The sequence below is a fragment of the Phascolarctos cinereus genome, unplaced genomic scaffold, assembly GCF_003287225.1.
Source record: "Phascolarctos cinereus isolate Bilbo 61053 unplaced genomic scaffold, phaCin_HiC Scaffold_4;HRSCAF=312, whole genome shotgun sequence".
In the NCBI taxonomy this organism is placed as follows: Eukaryota; Metazoa; Chordata; class Mammalia; order Diprotodontia; family Phascolarctidae; genus Phascolarctos; species Phascolarctos cinereus.
Window position 1 is genome coordinate 726677902 of NW_027555847.1, and position 6000 is coordinate 726683901.

A 6000-nucleotide genomic window follows, 5' to 3' on the forward strand; every position below is an offset into this window, starting at 1 on the left:
AATGCCCTGTACAGGAGCTCATAGTCAGTAAGCAACTGAGAAAGGATTCGAACTCAGATCTTCCTGACTGCAAATCTGACATCATCCATTATGTTATTGTTGCCTCTAGAGAAAAGCATATTTTACCTCTCACAGTGGTTCCTTTTTGACCCTATATGCATTTATATCTTATATGGGGTGGGAGGAGTGAGGTTGGAATCCAGTGAAAAGCAATTGTTGGCTTACAAAGAAGTGAAATCTAAGTGAAGAAGGAAAACTTTGAATAGGTGTATAACGATGAAGGAGACCTTGAAAGCTTGGGGGCCAGGGGGACTGGAGACTGAACAGGTAGGCAAAAGGGGGCAGCAGAAGGAGGCATGCCCTCTCTGGGTGTTGGAGCCCTAGGAAAAAAACTGAAGTCACTGCACCATCAATAGAGTTCTGCTAAAATAAATGAAACACAAACACACAACTTTAATAGCTAAGTGGCAGAGTGGATAGAACCCTGGGCCTGGAGTCAGGTAGACCAGAGTTTAAATCCTTACTGCACAGACTCTGGCTGTGTGACCTGGACAATGTAGCAGGGCCATGCCAGAAAATAGAATCATTTCTATTTGAATTGTCTTTTACATTGAAATACTAAAAGGTATGAAATAGGATATTTTGAAGAGCAAAGGAGCTGGGTTTGCAACCAAAAATAACTTACCCAGCAAAGCTGAATGTAATCCTGCATGGGGGGAAAATGCATATTTAATGTATTAAAGGACTTTCAGGTATTTGCGAGGAAAAGATCAGAACTGAATGGAAAATTTGACCTACAGGAATCAGGATAAACGTAGGAAGGTAGATATAAAAAACTAATCATAAGAGATTTAATAAGGTCAGATTGTTTACCTCTTACATGGAGAAACATTGTAACTCTTAAGAATATTATCATTACTGGGGCAGTTTGAAAGAGCATATATAGATAGAAGGTTTGGGGTTGAGTTGTGTATGATGGGATGATCCTAAAAAATAAAATTGATAGGGAAAGATTACATGGAGCAATTACTTCATACAAACGGGCATGAATGAAAGAACTGTTACAGTGGAGGGTAGGAATGGGTGGAGGGCTGGGAGTGCTAGAGCCTTATTCTCATGAGAACTGGGTTAAAGAGGGGATAATATATATACATCTAGATGAGTATATAAAACTTCAATTTACAGAGAAATAAGAGGGCTAAGCAATAGGATAAGGAAGAGACTCTTAGAAGGGCATGAAAATTAAGAAATAAGAGGCCAAGGGGATAAGATAAGGGAGGGACTCTTAGAACAATGGCAGATTAAGGAAGAGGTAAGGAAGTAATTCTTAAAAAGGGAGGCAGTGGTCAGAAGTCAATTAGTTGCCTGAGGAGTGATACGTGAAAGAGAGGAAGAGAAGGATTAACAGTGAAAGAAAGTAGCATAGAGGGAATACACAAATACTGATTATAACTTTGAATGTGAATGGGATGAACTCACTCATAAAAGGGAAATGAGTAGCAGAATGGATTAAAATCCATAATCTGACAGTATGTTGTCTACGAGACACATATTTTAAAATGAGAGATACAGATAGAGTAAAAATAAAGGGCTGGAATAGAATTTATTTTGGTTCACTAGATGCAAAATAAGAGGGAGGGGATAACAGTCATGATCTCAGACACAGTTAAAGCTAAAATAGATTTAACTAAAAGAGATAAGCCAGGAAACTACATTAGGATTAAAGGTACCATAGATAATGAAGTGATATCAACAATAACCCCATATGCACCAAATGTTATAGCATCTACATTTTTAAAGGAAAAGCTAAATGAATTACAGGTAGAAATAAATAGCAATACAATAATAATGGGAGACTTCAACCTTCCCCTCTCAGAACTAGATAAATCTAACAAAAAAACACATGAAAAAAGTCAAGGAGACAAGTACAATCTTAGATAAGCCAGTTATGATAGCTATCTAGAGATAACTGAAAGGAAATAGAAAGGAATATATTTTTTTTTCTCAGTGGTAGATGGTACCTTTTCAAAAATTGACCACATATTAGGGCATAAAAAGTTTATAGTTAAATGCAGAAAAGCAGAAATAACAAATGCAACCTTTTCAGATCACAAGGGACCGTGGAAACACAGATGAAAAATTAATTGGACATGAAATAACCTAATCTTAAAGAGTGAATGGGTTAAAGAACAAGTCATATAAACAGTAAATAATTTCATTAAAGAGAATGATGATAATAATGAGACGACATAGCAAAATCTATGGGATACAGCAAAAGCAGTAATCAGAGGAGAATTTATATCTCTAAATGCAATATATCAATACAATAGAGAAAGAGCAGTCCAATAAATTAGATATGAGATTTTAAAAAAAATTAGAAAAAGAACAAATTTTAAATCTACAATTAAACACCAAATTAGAAATTTTAAAAATTAAAGGTGAAATTAATAAAATTGAATGCAAGTAAACCATTGAATTAATAAAAAAAAAAAGTAGGTATTGTTTTTATGAAAAAAAAACAAAATCGATAAACCATTGGTTAATACGATTTAAAAGAGAGAAGAAACACAAATCACTAGCATCAAAAATAAAAACGGTGAACATACCACTAGTGAACATGAAATCAAAGTAATTACTAAGAGTTATTTTGCTTAATTATATCCCAATAAATTTAACAATTTAAATGAAATGGAAGAAATTTTATAAAAATATAAACTGCCTGAATTAAAAGAGGAGGAAACAGACTACCTAAATAAACCTGTTTTAGAAAAAGAAATTGAACAGGTCATAAATGAGCTTCCCAAGAAAAAGCAACGGAACCAGATGGATTTACAAGGGAATTCTACCAAACATTTAAAGATCAACTAATTCTAAGGTTAAATAAATTATTTGGAATAATAGCCAAAGAAGGAGTCCTACCAAACTCCTTTCATGAAACAAATACGGCACTGATACCTAAACCAATAAGAGCAAAAACAGAGAAAGAAAATTATAGAACAATTTGATTAATGAATATGGTTGCAAAAATCCTAAATAATATACTAGCTAGGAAACTACAATAATATAACACAAAGATTATACATTGTGACCAAGTGGGATTTATGCCAGGAATGCAAGGATGGTTTAACATAAGGACCATTAACATGATTATATCAATAATAAAAGTAACAAAAATCATATAATTATATCAATAGATGCAGAAAAGGCTTTTGACAAAATAAAAAACTCATTCTTACTAAGTACACTTGAAAGCATTAGGTATAAAAAGGCTTTTCCTTAAAATGATAAGAAGCATCCACCTAAAACCATCAGCAAACATTATTTGCAAGGGGAATAAGCTAGAGGCCTTCCCCATAAGATCAGGAGTGAAACAAGGATACCATTATAATCAATATTATTTAATATTGTATTAGAAATGCTAGCAATCAAAATTAAAATTAAAATTAAAAATTTTTTTATTGAGCTAGAAAAAATAATAAAGTTCATTTGGAAGAACAAAAGATCAAGAACAGCAAAAGAACTAATGAAAAATGTAAAGGAGTTTTAGCAGTACCAGATCTTAAACTATATTATAAGGCAATAATTATTATCTGGTACTGGTTAATGTTTTTTAGCTTTCTGTTTTGAAAGGTGGATCAGTGATATAGAGTAGACATACAATATACAACAGTAAATGATTATAGTAACTGTGTTTGACAAATATAAATACTCAAGCTCTAGGGATAAGAATACACTATTTAGTAAAAAATTGTTAAGAAAAAGTAGCCTGGCAGAAATTGGATAAAGATCAATATCTTACACCATTTACCAAGATAAGGTCAAAATGGATACATGACCTATATATAAAGGGAGACAGAAAACTAGGAGAACATGAAACATTACCTATCAGATTTATGGATAGAATTTTTTAATAAATGAGTGATCACATTTTTAGATGTAAAATGGATAACTGTGATTACATTAAATTTTAAAAAAAGTATTGTATAAATAAAGTCAATGTAGCCAAGACTTCTTAGAAGGAAGGCAAAAAGTTGGGGGGGAAATTTTACAGTTTATCAGGTAAAGTGCTCATATCTCAAGGATATAGAGAACTTTGTCAAATTTATAAGAATATGATGCAGAGGATCCCAAGAGCCTTGTTCCCCAAAGCACACCCAACAGGGCCTAGGCTCTTCCAGGTCCCTCTTATCCTCTCCCAGAGTAGACCGAAGTGCCCCTGACTTGGCTATATGCAAAGACACTTTGAGATCTCAGGACTTTCTTTCAATTTCTTCACCATTCATTAAAAGTGATAGTGCCATTACCAAACCAATAGATGTCCTCACTTGAGCATATGTGGTTGAAGAGTAATGAAGCAGAAGAAGAGGTAAACACTTGTCTGAAAATGAACCAAGACTTTGGGTAACTTCTTGTGGATGAGAGGGTCAGTGGGGACTTAATGCAAATCTGTGCCTGATCTAGGCTCTTTTTAAGGACAATCTGGATCATAACTCTGGGGTGCCAGGTCCCCACTGCCTGCCCAGGATCAGTCCTCAGTGCCACCTACTGGCTGTAGCCCCCTAATCCAGCCCACCTTTGTAAGAAAACCCCAGGGGCCCCATAGCCAGAACAAGACCCCTGCTCGCTGTCCACCAGGCCTCCAAGTTAGCATCTGTCCACAGGACAAAAGGATGGATTGGCTCAGGAGAGGCCAACCTTGGTGCATGTGTGGAAGTGACCAAGTCCCGAAAGCTTGTTTTTCTCTCACCCACAAGTAGTTACCCAAAGGTTTGGTTCATTTTCAGACAAAGATTTGCTTCTTGTTCTTCTGCTTCATTACTCTTCAATCACATATGCTCATGTGAGTACATCTATTAGTTTGGTAATAGCACCATTACTTTTAATGAATGGTGAAGAAATTGGAAGAAAATCCTGAGGTGTCAAAGGGTCTTTGTATATAGCCAAGTTGGGGGCATTTCTGTCTAGTCTGGGCATGTGTTCGTACCTCACTGTGATATATGAGACCCAAATCCATAATAATGTCTCTGTGTAGCTCTAGGGATTGTCCATTGCAACACTTTCATCGTATTTCCTCATGCTCTTTCAGAATTTTCCCAAAGAATATGATATCTTCAACACATTCATAAAGGTCATAACTCCAAATAATTCTTCCATCAGTCTTTGAAGGTGATAAGAGTTTTCAAGGAGACTTGGGGCATATGTGCAAAGAGAATCCATTTAGACAGATTCTGATAAAGAGGTCTTTACTTTTCCCACCTCTGCCATAGGAATCTAATAATAGCCACAAGAAATGAATTGACAAAAAAGCATTTATTAAGCACTTATGATGGCAGGACCATGCTAAGTACTAGAGATCCAAATGGAAAATGAAAAAAGCCCCTGTTCTTAGGGAGCGTAGTTAGATTCTACTGGAGGGTTTCAGCTGCAGGTTAGATAGAAAGGTCCCATGGTCCTTAGAGTGTAGCAGCAAAGCAGATGGTCATGCCTCTTCTTTATCCCCACTTGTACTGTTAAAATTATATCACTTTGTGGTGGGAACCGTTTCACAGAGCTGAAGATTTGGGGACAAGAACCTTTTTTTTCTGGGTCTTTCTAAGTTGTGACTGTAGTACCTGCAGGAGTAGTTGCCAAGCTGTATCTCCATAACGTGGTATCTTAGTTTTATGACTATGGAACTCTGGGCTGGAAGCATTGCTATTCCTTTAGCTTTGGGGTTCAAAATTCTGGACCATTGTCCTCATTACCTGAGGGGAGAGGGTGGTCAAGCAGGTGATGGTGGTTTGACTTGCTTGGAAAATGCTACCCCCTGTCTTTTGCCTGGGGGGGGGGTGGTTAGTAGCTTGGCTCACCTGTGCTGTGGGTAGTGGTTGGTTGACAGTTGCTGAGGATAGCTAAGCCTCCTCCACAAGAGTTACTCCCATGGATGATAGCTGTGATGACTGAGCTAGAAACAGGGACTCTGATGTGGGAGGTGCTGCTGCTCTTGTGCGTGTATGCCTT